The sequence below is a fragment of the Neovison vison genome, chromosome X (genome assembly GCF_020171115.1).
Source record: "Neovison vison isolate M4711 chromosome X, ASM_NN_V1, whole genome shotgun sequence".
NCBI classification, from domain to species: domain Eukaryota; kingdom Metazoa; phylum Chordata; class Mammalia; order Carnivora; family Mustelidae; genus Neogale; species Neogale vison.
The window spans coordinates 60,798,719-60,812,281 of record NC_058105.1 but is presented as its reverse complement, the minus strand read 5'-3'; positions in this window follow the sequence as shown (position 1 = coordinate 60,812,281).

Genomic DNA, 13,563 nt, shown 5'->3' with positions numbered 1-13,563 from the left:
AAAAACTGAATAGAGCCCAAGTAACCTGTGGCACGCCATCAAGTGGACCAATGTACACATAGTGAAAATACCAGAAAAGAGAGATAAAGGGCAGAAATAAAACGGGTAAATATTAAAATCTGTTGTATGCTTAAATCTACAAATTAAAAAGCTGAATAAACTTCAAATAGGATAATGTAAACAAACCAAGATGAAGAAATGTTACAGTTAAATTTTCAAAAGACAAATACAGAGACTTGAAAGCAGAACAGGAGAACTCAGTATATACAAGTCATTCTCAATAAAATTATGAACGGCTCTGTCAGCAGAAACTTTGGAGACAAGGAGGGAATGTGTTGATTATATTCAAAGTATTAAGAGAAAAAAATCATACTGCCAATTGAGAATTCTCTGTCATAACTGCCCTTCAAAAATGAGGGAAAAAGAAAGACATTCACATTTTTAAAAATCTGAGAAACTTTATTTTTTTTTCTGAGAGATGTTATTAATACTAGTCATTCTCTGTGAGAAAAGCTAAAGGTGTCCTTTAGTTTGAAATTAAAGGACACTAGATAGTAACTTGAAGTCATATGAAAAAATAAATATCCTCAGTAAAGGTAAGTACAAGGACAATTATCAGTTTCTTATTATGATTTTAGTTTGTAAGCCCACTTTTTATTTTCTACAGTATTTATAAATATATAATAAATAGTTATATGTAAAGTATAAAGATGTAATCTGTGATATTAACAACAGAAAAGGAGTAAGTGTTGCTGTATAGAGGCATAGTTTTTGTATGCTTTTGAAGGTAAGTTGGTATAAATTCAGATCATATAGTAACTTTCAGAGTGTTAAATGTAATCTGCTTGATAATCATAGAAAAAAATATTTATTAAAAGGAAATGGGGGGGGCGCCTGGGTGGCTCAGTGGTTTAAACCTCTGCCTTCAGCTCAGGTCATGATCTCAGGGTCCTGGGATCGAGTCCCACATCGGGCTCTCTGCTCAGCAGGGAGCCTGCTTCCCCCTCTCTCTCTGACTGCCTCTCTGCCTACTTGTGATCTCTCTCTGTCTATCAAGTAAATAAATAAATAAATAAAAGGAAATGGGAACAGAATTAAAATGTTTAATCCTTCAAAAGACAACTAAACATAAAAGAATGTAGTAATGGAAGAAATGGGAGACAGGGGGCACCTGGGTGGCTCAGTGGGTTAAATCCTCTGCCTTCGGCTCTGGTCATGATCTCGGGGTCCTGGGATTGAGCCTTGCGTTGGGCTCTCTGCTCAGCGGGGAGCCTGCTTCTCCTCTGTCTCTGCCTGCTGCTCTGCCTACTCTCTGTGTCAAATAAATAAATAAATAAATTTCACATGGTTTCACTTATTTGTGGAGCATAACAAATAGCATGGAGGACAAGGGGCGTTAGAGAGGAGTAGGGAATTTGGGTAAATTGGAAGGGGAGGTGAACCATGAGAGACTATGGACTCTGAAAAACAGTCTGAGGGGTTTGAAGTGGCGGGGGGGAGGTGGGAGGTTGGGGTACCAGGTGGTGGGTATTATAGAGGGCACGGCTTGCATGGAGCACTGGGTGTGGTGAAAAATAATGAATAATGTTTTTCTGAAAATAAATAAATTGGGAAAAAAAACAAAAACAAAATAAATAAATAAATAAATAAATTCTTTAAAAAAAAATGGGAGACAGAAGCTATAAAGTTTAAATAAAATAAATGGCAAAATGGGAGAAGTCCTTGTTGACCAGTAATTTTTTTCAAATATCAATGGCTTAACTCTCCAATAAAAGACAGAAATTGACAGAATGAATTAAAAAAAAAAAAAAACTTGATCCAATTTATGTTGATACAACAGATGCACCTTAGATCCAAAGGCCTAAATAGGTTAGAAAGGAAAGGATGCAAAAAGATATTCTAGACATTAGATGCTGCAGCTGTATTCTCTTCTAGGATTTGTATGGTTTTAGGTCTCACTTTTATGTCTTTAATACATTTTAAGTTTATATTTGTAGATGATTTATTTTTTTTAAGATTTTACTTATTTATTTGACAGGGAGATCACAAACAGGCAGAGAGGCAGGCAGAAGGAGAGAGAGGGGGGAAAGCAGGTTGCTGCCTGCTGAGCAGTGAGTCTGATGGGGGGCTTGATCCCAGTATTCTGGGATCATGACCTGAGCCAAAGGCAGAGGCTTTAACCCACTGAGCCACCCAGGTGCCCCAATATTTGTGTATGATTAAAAAAAAAGTCCACTTTCATTCTTTTGCATGTTGATGTCGTTTTCCCAACAACATTTGTTGAAGAGATACTCTTTTTTCCATTGGATGTTCTTTCCTGCTCTGTTGAAGTTCAGCTGACCAAATAATTGCAGATTCATTTCTGGAATTTCAACTCTTTCCCACTGATCTCTGTGTCCATTTTTGCACCAGTATTATCATGTTTTGATTGCTACAACTTTGTAATATAACTTAAAGTCCAGAGTTGTGATGCTTCCAGCTTTGTTTTTTTGTTTTTTTCTTTTTTCTTTTTTTTTTTTTGTTTTTCAAGGCTGCTTTGTCTGTTTGGGATGTTTTTGTGGTTTCATACAAATTTTAGGATTGTTTGTTATTGTTCTTTGAAAAGTATTTTAGTAGTTTGATGGGAATTGAATTAAATGTGTCAATTGCTTTGGGTAATATATACATTTTATTTTGTTTTACTTATTTATTCTTATTATGTAGACATTTTAAAAATATTTGTTCTTCCAACCAATGATCATGGAATATCTTTCCATTTCTTTGTAATGTCTTCACTTACTTTTATCAGTTTTTTATAGTTTTCAGAGTACAGCACTTTTACCTCTTTAGTCAGGCTTATTCCTGGTATCCTATGGTTTTTGGTGTACTTGTAAATGGATTTCATTCACTCATTTCTCTTTCTGCTACTTCATTATTGGTATATAGAAATGCAATAGATTCCTGTACACTGATTCCTTGCAACATTATTCAAGTGATTTATCAGCTCTAGTCAATTTTTGGTGAAATATTTTGAGGTTTTTATATAAAATATCATGTGATCTGCAAATACTGAAAGTTTCATTTCCTCCTTGCCCACTTGGATACCTTTTTTTCTTCTTTGTTTTCTGATTGCTATGGCTAAGACTTCCAATACTATCTTAAATTAGTATTGGGAGAGGACATCCCTGTTTTGTTCCTTACTATAGAGGAAAAAACTCAGATTTTACCCATTGAGAATGGTATTAGCCATGGGTTTTTCTTACATGACCTTAATTATATTGAGGTATGTTAGCTCTAAACTTGCTGCTCTAGCCTTCAGGTCAGTTGTCTGCAGAGGCTCTCCTTGCCTGCTCTGGATGCTGTTTGGTCCCTAGCCTGAATGTGTTGAGTTTTAACTAAGTATGCTCTTGTAGGCTTGAGAAATTAAAACTGACACCACCTCCACCAGAACTGAGGCTACTCTGGACGGGAGACATGGTGTGGACAAGGTTTTGTGCTTGTCTTCTGGTGGACTGGCTCACTGCACTGCAATTGAAGCAGTATTGACTGAGAAGGGCAGTCCTGCCAGTGTGTAAGGGAATTGGGCCTAGTATAAACAAGTTAGGCCACCAGTGTCTGTGCTGCACTGCTTCCTGCAGGTGGTTCTGTATTTATATTTATGGTTTGAGAATGGAAATGGTGCCTTCCATCTCCTTTTTATCAGGAGAGGCCTTTTTGTCGATAGTACTTCTCAATGTTGTGCTCAGAGAAGAGCAGGTAATCTCTCCACTGTGCCCCAGACATTCTTCAGAGAGCTGTATCCCCACTTTCTGCCCCAAGGTTGTTTGCCTACTTTCTCTCCAAGAGCAACACAGTGCTCTCCAGGCTCAATTCTAACCAAGACTGCTGACTTGAAGCCATGAAGGTTGCAAGAACTTGTGAAATTCAGCCCCTCTTTTTTTTCCAAGCCAAAGGCCTTCTGGAAATGTTCTTGTGCATTTCCCTGTATGCTCCACTCTCTCTTGCCCTTCTCCATAACCATGGCTCCCTCTACTCCACAGCACCCTCCATCTTCCTCTCCCCTAAACCATGTCTCTGCACTTCCCATTTTCTTTGATGTGGCCTCTTTCCTCCCTTTTGTTGTTGAATTTGGTCTATGAGTTTTCAGGTAAATTTCCTAGGTATTTAGGATGATTTGATAATTATCTAGTTATGTTCATGGGACAAGGAAAGCTTAGAGTCCTACTCCACAGCCCTCTTATTCTCCTTATTATCCAACATTGTAAAGTCTTGGACGAAATGTCTTCAGTAAATTCTATCAGACATATAGAAAGAATTAATACTAATCTTTTTCAAACTCTTTCTGATTATTGAAGAAGGGGGGAAATATCCTAACTCATTTCATGAAGTCAACATTACACTGATACCAAATCAGATAAAGAAAATTGCTTACCAATATTCTTTAAGAATATAGACTCAAAAATCTCAATAAAATATTAGCAAATACAATATACATAATATTAAAAGCCTTATCATTGTAACCAAATGTGTTTTATCACAATATACAAGAATCAGTTAAAGTAATATGTAACATTCTTAGAATGAAGATAAAATGTGTATGATCATCTCAATTTGATAAAATCCAAGACCCTTTCATGTTAAAAGCTCAGAAAATTAAGAATATAGGGAAAATCCCTCAATGTGAAAAAGGGTATTAACAAAACCCCCACAGTTAAAGTTAAACTCAATAATAAAACTGAAAACTTTCTAAGATCAAAAAGCTCAGAGAACAAAAGAAGGATAGATACATGGAAACAATCTGAGGGTTGCTAGAGGGAAAGTAGGTGGGAGGACAGGGTAACTGGGTGACTGGCATTAAGGAAAGCAATTGATGCAATAAACACTGAATGTAATATGCAATTGATAAATCACTAAACTTTACCTCTGGATCTAATAATACACTATATGTTAATTTAAAAGTCTTCAATTAAGAACCTCTATGAATCAAATAATACTATCAAGAAAGCATAAAGACAAAACAGTTAGAAAAATAACAGCAAATAAAACTTAAAACCAGCAAAAGGAAGAAAATAATAAAGTTTAGAGTAGGAATAAATGATATAGAAACTAAAAACCAATAGAGTAAGTCAATGCAACCAGGACCTTGAAGAAAATAAAATTGATAAAATTTTCACCAGACTTATCAAGGAAAAAAAGGAAGGACTTAATTAAAAAAAAACAACACACCAATGAGAAAATAGAAAGAACCAACACCACAGAAATACAAATAACTATGAGAGAATATTATAAAAAATGACAACAAATTGAATAACCTAAAAGAAATTGATAAAGTCCTAGAAACAGAAATTACCAAAACTGAAACAGGAAGAAATAAAAAAAATTGAGGAGACACATAACCATCAAAGATACTGAGTCAGCAATCAAAAAACTCTCTCATAAATAGCAGTCCAGGACCTGATGGATTCACAGGTGAATTCTACCAAAGATTTAGAGTTAAAACCTAATCTTCTCAAACTAGTCAAAACAAAACAAAACAAAACAAAAACAAAAACGATAAAACTACCAAATTCATTCTACGAAGCTGGCATTACCCTGACACCAACACCAGAAAAAGACACCAATAAAAAAGAGAAATAAAGACTAATAACTCTGATGAATATGGATGCAAAAATTCTTCAGCAAAATATTAGTACAGTTAATTTAACAATACATTAAAAACACATTGACCAAACTGAGAGTCCAAGATGGCTGAGGATTAGGAGACCTTAGTTTCATCTGATACCAGGAATTCAGCTAGATAGCTATCAAATCATTCCAAACACCTGCAAATTCAACAGGAGATCTAAGAAAATAGCTGCAATTCTACAAATAAAAAAAGGACCACTTTCTGCAAGGTGGGAGGTGGGGAGCAGGGAATCCGAGGTAGTATATGGAAAGATAAACTGGTGGAGGGGAGGGAGTCTTTGTCAGATGGCTACCAGAAAGTGATATAGCAGTGAAGCACAAAACCAGAACTTTTAGAAGTCTGTTACAGTGAGGAACTTCCCAGCCTAAAAGACACTCAGGTGGCTAAGTGGGACAGAATTCTAGGCCAAAGAGTGTGTTCTCAGGATTCTAGAGGTCATAGGAAGACCAGGGATGCATGAGTGCTGCAGAGTTCCCAGGATCAGAATAGGGAAGCCAGCTTCAAACAGTGACACCAGGAGTTGGCTTTCAGATCAGGGTTGCCATAAACAATGAACTGTGGCATAGTTGGGTGACTGTTTTCTGAGCAGGGGACCAACAAATAGCAAATTGGGAAGACCCCCCCCCTTATTTCCCTGGAAGAGCAGTGCAGGAGCATCTCACAGGAGTCTTCAGAGTCTGGAAACTTGAAGCAGGGTGTTGTGCCTGAAATAGAAATGCTTGGTCATAGGATGGGTGAGCATGGAGTGCAGATGGAGACCAGAGAGACAGGCGTGATTGCTTCTCTCCGTTAGTGCACTGAGGAGTGGGACCCCAAGATTTCAGATCCACAAACATGCTGGAGATTGAAAGGCCACCATTTTCATTCTCAGCCTGTAAAGCTGCACAGAAAGCCTTCAGGGAACAAAAGCCAATTAGAGCAAATCAGAGATTAAACAGGCTGGCCCCCTGGAGAGGATAGTGCAATTCTACCTGGGGCAAAGACACTTGAGAATCAAAACAAAAGGCCCCTCCACAACAAGATCAGCAACAACAACCAGCCAAGACCAAATTTACCAACCAATGAGAACTGTAAAACTCCAATGCTACGGTGATAAAGCATACAGAATTCACAACCCCCACTCCAAAATTCTTTAATCTTTCAATTTTATTTTTTTCTCTTTCCTTTGTCAACCAATTTCTTCTTTTATCAACTCAGTATTTTGAAACTTTTTTTTAAATTTTCATCTTTATATTTACTTTCTATCTTTTCAATGTAATTATATATTTATATATAAATGCATTTATATTAAATTATATATAAAATATATATTTATATTAAATATACATTTAATATATAAATATAAAATGTGTATTTATATTAAATACATTAGATTATATAATCATATATTATATATATGTATATATATAAAACAATATATATATATATATATATATATTCTTTTTGACAATTTTGAGATATAGTTTCTTCCAACAAACTGACCAAAATTTGAACAAAATACACTCAGGATACAAGTATGGCTCTATTCTGTTCACCTGATTGTTTATATCCCTTCCTTTTGTTGTTGTTGTTTTTATCTCTTTTGTTTTTTTTCTGGTCTTTTAATTTTCATTTCCACAGTTACATTCTAACCTTTCATTGTATTTAATTTTATTTTTGTACATGCATAATTTTTTCTTTCTTTACAATTTTGGGATCTGTTTTACTAACAAGTGGACCAAAGTACACACAATATCTAGCACATTGCTCTATTCTGCTCACCTAATTATATTCCCTTTTTCTTTTCCTTGCCTTCTTTTTGTTTTGTCTTATTTTTATTTATTTATTTTTTTAGTTTTAGATCTCTTCTGATTTGGTTACTGTATATTTGTCTGGGACCGTCATTGCCATCTTAGTATTTTATTCTCTCATTCATTTATTCTTCTCTGGTCAGAATGACAAGATGGGAAAACTTACCTCAAAAACGAGAACAAGAGGCAGTTCTGACTGCCAGGGACCTAATGAGTATGGACATAAATAAGATGTCAGAAATAGAGTTCAGAATAAATATTATAAAACTGTAAGCTGGGCTTGAAAAAAGCATAGAAGACACTAGAAAATCCCTTTCTGGAGAAACAAAAGAATTTTTTTGGAGAAATAAAATAAAAATATAATCAAATTAAAATTTAAAAAGACTATTAACTGCAAAAAAAATGGAGGTTTTAACAGCTAGGATAAAGGAGGCAGAACAATTAGTGATATAGAAGACAAAAAGATGGAGAATAAAAAAACAGTAATCAAAAATATCCCAAAAAACAAGAGTCCAGGAATGGATGGCTTCCCCAGGAATTTCTACCAAACATTTAAATAAGAAATAATACCTATTCTTCTGAAGTAATTGCAAAAAATAGAAATGGAAAGTACATTTCCAGACTCTTTCTATGAGACCAACATTACCTTGATCCCAAAAGTAGACAATACCCCACCAAAGAGGACAATTACAGACCAATATCCTTGATGAATGTGGATGCAAAAATCTTCAGCAAAATACTAGCCAATAGGATCCAACAGTACATTAAAAGGATTATTCTCCTTGACCAAGTAGATCTATTCCTGGGCTGCAAGTGTGGTTCAATGTCCACATATCAATCAATGTGATACACTACATAAATAAAAGAAAGGAGGGAAAACATAGGATCTTCTCAATAGATGCAGAAAAAGCATTTGACAATGTACAGTATCTTTTCTTGACTAAAACTTTTCACAGTGTAGGCATAGAGTGAACATAACTCAATATCATGAAAGCCATATATAAAAAGCTCACAGTGATTATCATTCTCAATGGGAAAATCTGAGAGTTTTTCCTCCAAGGTCAGGAACATGGCAAGGATCTCCACTATTACCACTGATGTTCAACATAGTACTGGAAGTCCTAGCCTCAGCAATCAGACAATGAAAAGAAATAAAAGACTCACAATCAGCAAGGAGGAAATCAAACTCTTATTCTTTGCAGATGACATGATACTCTATGTGGAAAAAAACAAAGACTCCACACCAAAATTGCAATAACTCAAGCAGGAATTAACGTGACAGAATATAAAATCAATGCACAGAGATCAGTTGTATACAGTTACAATGAGAAGAAAAAGAAATTAAGGAGTCCATCCCATTTGCACTTGCACCCAAAACCATAGGATACCTATGAATAAATCTAACAAAATGAATCTGTACTCTGAAAACTATGGGATAGTCATGAGAGAAATTGAGGAAGACAAAAAGAATTAGAAAAATTTCCATGCTCATGTATTGGAAGATGAAATATCATTAAAATGTCTATGTTATTTTTCTGCACGTGGCTGTCCAATTTTCCCAACACCATTTATTGAAGAGGCTGTCTTTTTTCCATTGGACATTCTTTCCTGCTTTGTCGAAGATTAGTTGACCATAGAGTTGAGGGTCTATTTCTGGGCTCTCTATTCTGTTCCATTGGTCTATGTGTCTGTTTTTGTGCCAGTACCATGCTGTCTTGATGATGACAGCTTTGTAATAAAGCTTGAAGTCCGGAATTGTGATGCCACCAACTTTCGCTTTCTTTTTCAATATCCCTTTGGCTATTCGAGGTCTTTTCTGGTTCCATATAAATTTTAAAATTATTTGTTCCATTTCTTTGAAAAAGATGGATGGTACTTTGATAGGAATTGCATTAAATGTGTAGATTGCTTTAGGTAGCATAGACATTTTCACAATATTTATTCTTCCAATCCAGGAGCATGGAACATTTTTCCATTTCTTTGTGTCTTCCTCAATTTCTTTCATGAGTACTTTATAGTTTTCTGAGTATAGATTCTTAGCCTCTTTGGTTAGGTTTATTCCTAGGTATCTTATGGTTTGGGGTGCAATTGTAAATGGGATTGACTCCTTAATTTCTCTTTCTTCTGTCTTGTTGTTGGTGTAGAGAAATGCATCTGATTTCTGTGCATTGATCTTATATTCTGACACTTTACTGAATTCCTGTATAAGTTCTAGCAGTTTTGGAGTGGAGTCTTTTGGGTTTTCCACATAGAGTATCATATCATCTGTGAAGAGTGATCATTTGACTTCTTCTTTGCCGATTTGGATGCCTTTAATTTCCTTTTGTTGTCTGATTGCTGAGGCTAGGACTTCTAGTACTATGTTGAATAGCAGTGGTGATAATGGACATCCCTGCCGTGTTCCTGACCTTAGTGGAAAAGCTTTCAGTTTTTCTCCATTGAGAATGATATTTGCAGTGGGTTTTTCATAGATGGCTTTGATGATATTGAGGTATGTGCCCTCTATCCCTACACTTTGAAGGGTTTTGATCAGGAAGGGATGCTGTACTTTGTCAAATGCTTTTTCAGCATCTATTGAGAGTATCATATGGTTCTTGTTCTTTCTTTTATTGATGTGTTGTATCACATTGACTGATTTGCGGATGTTGAACCAACCTTGCAGCCCTGGGATAAATCCCACTTGGTCGTGGTGAATAATCCTTTTAATGTACTGTTGAATCCTATTGGCTAGTATTTTGGTGAGAATTTTTGCATCTGTGTTCATCAAGGATATTGGTCTATAGCTCTCTTTTTTGATGGGCTCCTTGTCTGGTTTTGGGATCAAGGTGATGCTGGCCTCATAAAATGAGTTTGGGAGTTTTCCTTCCATTTCTATTTTTTGGAACAGTTTCAGGAGAATAGGAATTAGTTCTTCTTTAAATGTTTGGTAGAATTCCCCCGGGAAGCCATCTGGCAACCTCTTCGACCTCAGCCGCAGCAACATCTTCCTAGGAACATCGCCAAAGGCAATGGAAGCAAAGGCAAAAATGAACTTTTGGGATTTCATCAAAATCAAAAGCTTTTGCACAGCAAAGGAAACAGTTAACAAAACCAAAAGACAACTGACAGAATGGGAGAGGATATTTGCAAACGACATATCAGATAAAGGACTAGTGTCCAAAATCTATAAAGAACTTAACAAACTCAACACCCAAAGAACAAATAATCCAATCAAGAAATGGGCAGAGGACATGAACAGACGTTTCTGCAAAGAAGACATCCAGATGGCCAACAGACACATGAAAAAGTGCTACATATCACTCGGCATCAGGGAAATACAAATCAAAACCACAATGAGATATCACCTCACACCAGTCAGAATGGCTAAAATCAACAAGTCAGGAAATGACAGATGCTGGCGAGGATGCGGAGAAAGGGGAACCCTCCTACACTGTTGGTGGGAATGCAAGCTGGTGCAACCACTCTGGAAAACAGCATGGAGGTTCCTCAAAATGTTGAAAATAGAACTGCCCTATGACCCAGCAATTGCACTACTGGGTATTTACCCTAAAGATATAAACGAACTGATCCAAAGGGGCACGTGCACCCGAATGTTTATAGCAGCAATGTCCACAATAGCCAAACTATGGAAAGAACCTAGATGTCCATCAACAGATGAATGGATCAAGAAGATGTGGTATATATACACAATGGAATACTATGCAGCCATCAAAAGAAATGAAATCTTGCCATTTGCGACAACATGGATGGAACTAGAGCTTATCATGCTTAGCGAAATAAGTCAAGCGGAGAAAGACAACTATCATATGATCTCCCTGATATGAGGGAGTGGTGATGCAACATGGGGGCTTAAGTGGGTAGGAGAAGAATCCATGAAACAAGATGGGATAGGGAGGGAGACAAACCATAAGTGACTCTTAATCTCACGAAACAAACTGTGGGTTGCTGGGGGGAGGGGGGTTGGGAGAAGGGGGGTAGGGTTATGGACATTGGGGAGGGTATGTGCTTTTGGGTAAATTGGAAGGGGAGATGAACCATGAGAGACTATGGACTCTGAAAAACAATCTGAGGGGTTTGAAGTGGCGGGGGGGTGGGAGGTTGGGATACCAGGTGGTGGGTATTATAGAGGGCACAGCTTGCATGGAGCACTGGGTGTGGTGAAAAAATAATGAATACTGTTTTTCTGAAAATAAATAAATTGGAAAAAAATGTCTATGTTATCTAGAGCAATCATACACAATGCAATTCTTATCAATATACCATCAACTTTTTTCACAGAGCTGGAACAAGTAATCCTGAAATTTGTATAGAATCAGAAAAGATCCCAAATGTCAAAGAAATGTTGAAAAAGAATACCAGAACTAGTGGCATCACAATTCTGAACTTCGAGCTCTATTATGAAGCTATAGTCATCAAGCTAGTATAGTACTCGCACAAAAATAGACACGTAGATGAATGGAGCAGAACAGAGAACTCAGAAACGGACCCTCAGCTGTATGGTCAACTAATCTTCAACAAGGCAGGAAACAATATTCAAAGGGGAAAAAAAAGACAATCTCTTCAACAAATAGTGTTGGAAAAATTGGTTAACCACATGCAGAACAAAACTAGACCATTTCCTTACACCATTAACAAAAATAAAATTAAAATGGATGAAACACCTAAATGTGAGACAGGAATCCATCAAAATCCTAGAGTAGAACATAGGCATCAATCTCTGTGATCTCAGGCACAGCAACTTCTTGCTCAGCATATCTCCAAAGGCAAGTGAAACAAAGGCAAAAATGAACAGTTGGGACTTCACTAAGCTAAAATTATTTTGCACAGCAAAAGAAACAGTCGACAAAACCAAAAGAGAACAGACAGAATAGGAGAAGGTATTTGCAAACGACATTTCAGATAAAGGATTAGTATCCAACATCTATAAAAAACTTATCAAAATCAACAAATCAACCAAAAAACAAATCATTGAGTCTAGAAATGGGCAGAAGTCCTGAACAGACATTTTTCCAAAGAAGACCTACAAATGGCCAACAGACACATGAAAAAAATGCTCATGATCCTTTGGCATTAGGGAACTTCAAATCAAAACCACAAGAAGATACCACCTCATACCATTAAAAATGGCTAAAAGTAACAAGTCAGGAGGAAATGACAGATGTTATTGAGGTTGTGGAGAAAGGTGAACCCTCTTAAACTGTTGGTGAGAATACAAGTTGGTACAGCTACGTTATAAAATAGTACGGAGGTTCTTAAAAAGTTGAAAATAAAGTAACTCTACAACCCAGATATTGCACTACTGAGTATTTATCCTAAATACACAAATGTAATGATGTGAAAGAGCACCTGTGCCCCAATATTTATAGCAGCAATGTCCACAAGACCCAAACTATGGAAAGAATCCAGATGTCCTTTGGTAGATGAATGGATAAAGAAGACAGGATATATATGTATGTGTGTGTGTGTGTGTGTGTGTGTGTGTATAAAACTACTCAGTCATCAAAAAAAATTATTGCTATTTGCAACAACATGGGTGGAAGTAGAGGGTATTATGCTATTGAAATAAGTCAATCAGGGGTGCTTGGGTGGCTCAGTGGGTTAAAGCCTCTGCCTTCAGCTCAGGTCATGATCTCAGGGTCCTGGGATCAAGCCCCACATCGTGCTCTCTGCTCAGCAGGGGGCCTGCTTCCTCCCATCTCTCTGCCTGCCTCTCTGTCTAAATGTGATCTCTGTCTGTCAAATAAATAAATAAAATCTTAAAAAAAAACTATAAAAAAAGAAATAAGTCAATCAGAGAAAGACAATTAATTATATGATTTTACTCTTGTGGAATTTAAGAACCAAAACAGAGGATCATGGGGAAAGAGAGAAATAAAACAAGATGAAATTAGTGAGGGAGAAAAACCATAAGAGACTCTTAATCATAGGAAACAAACTGAGGGTTGTTAGAATTTCAGGAGGTGGGGGGATGGAGTAACTGTGTGGTAGAAATTAAGGTGGGCAGATGATGAGCACTGAGTATTATATAGGACTGAAGAATCACTGACTTTTATCTCTGAAATCAATAGCATGTTATATGTTAATTCATTGAATTAAAAAAAGAAAATA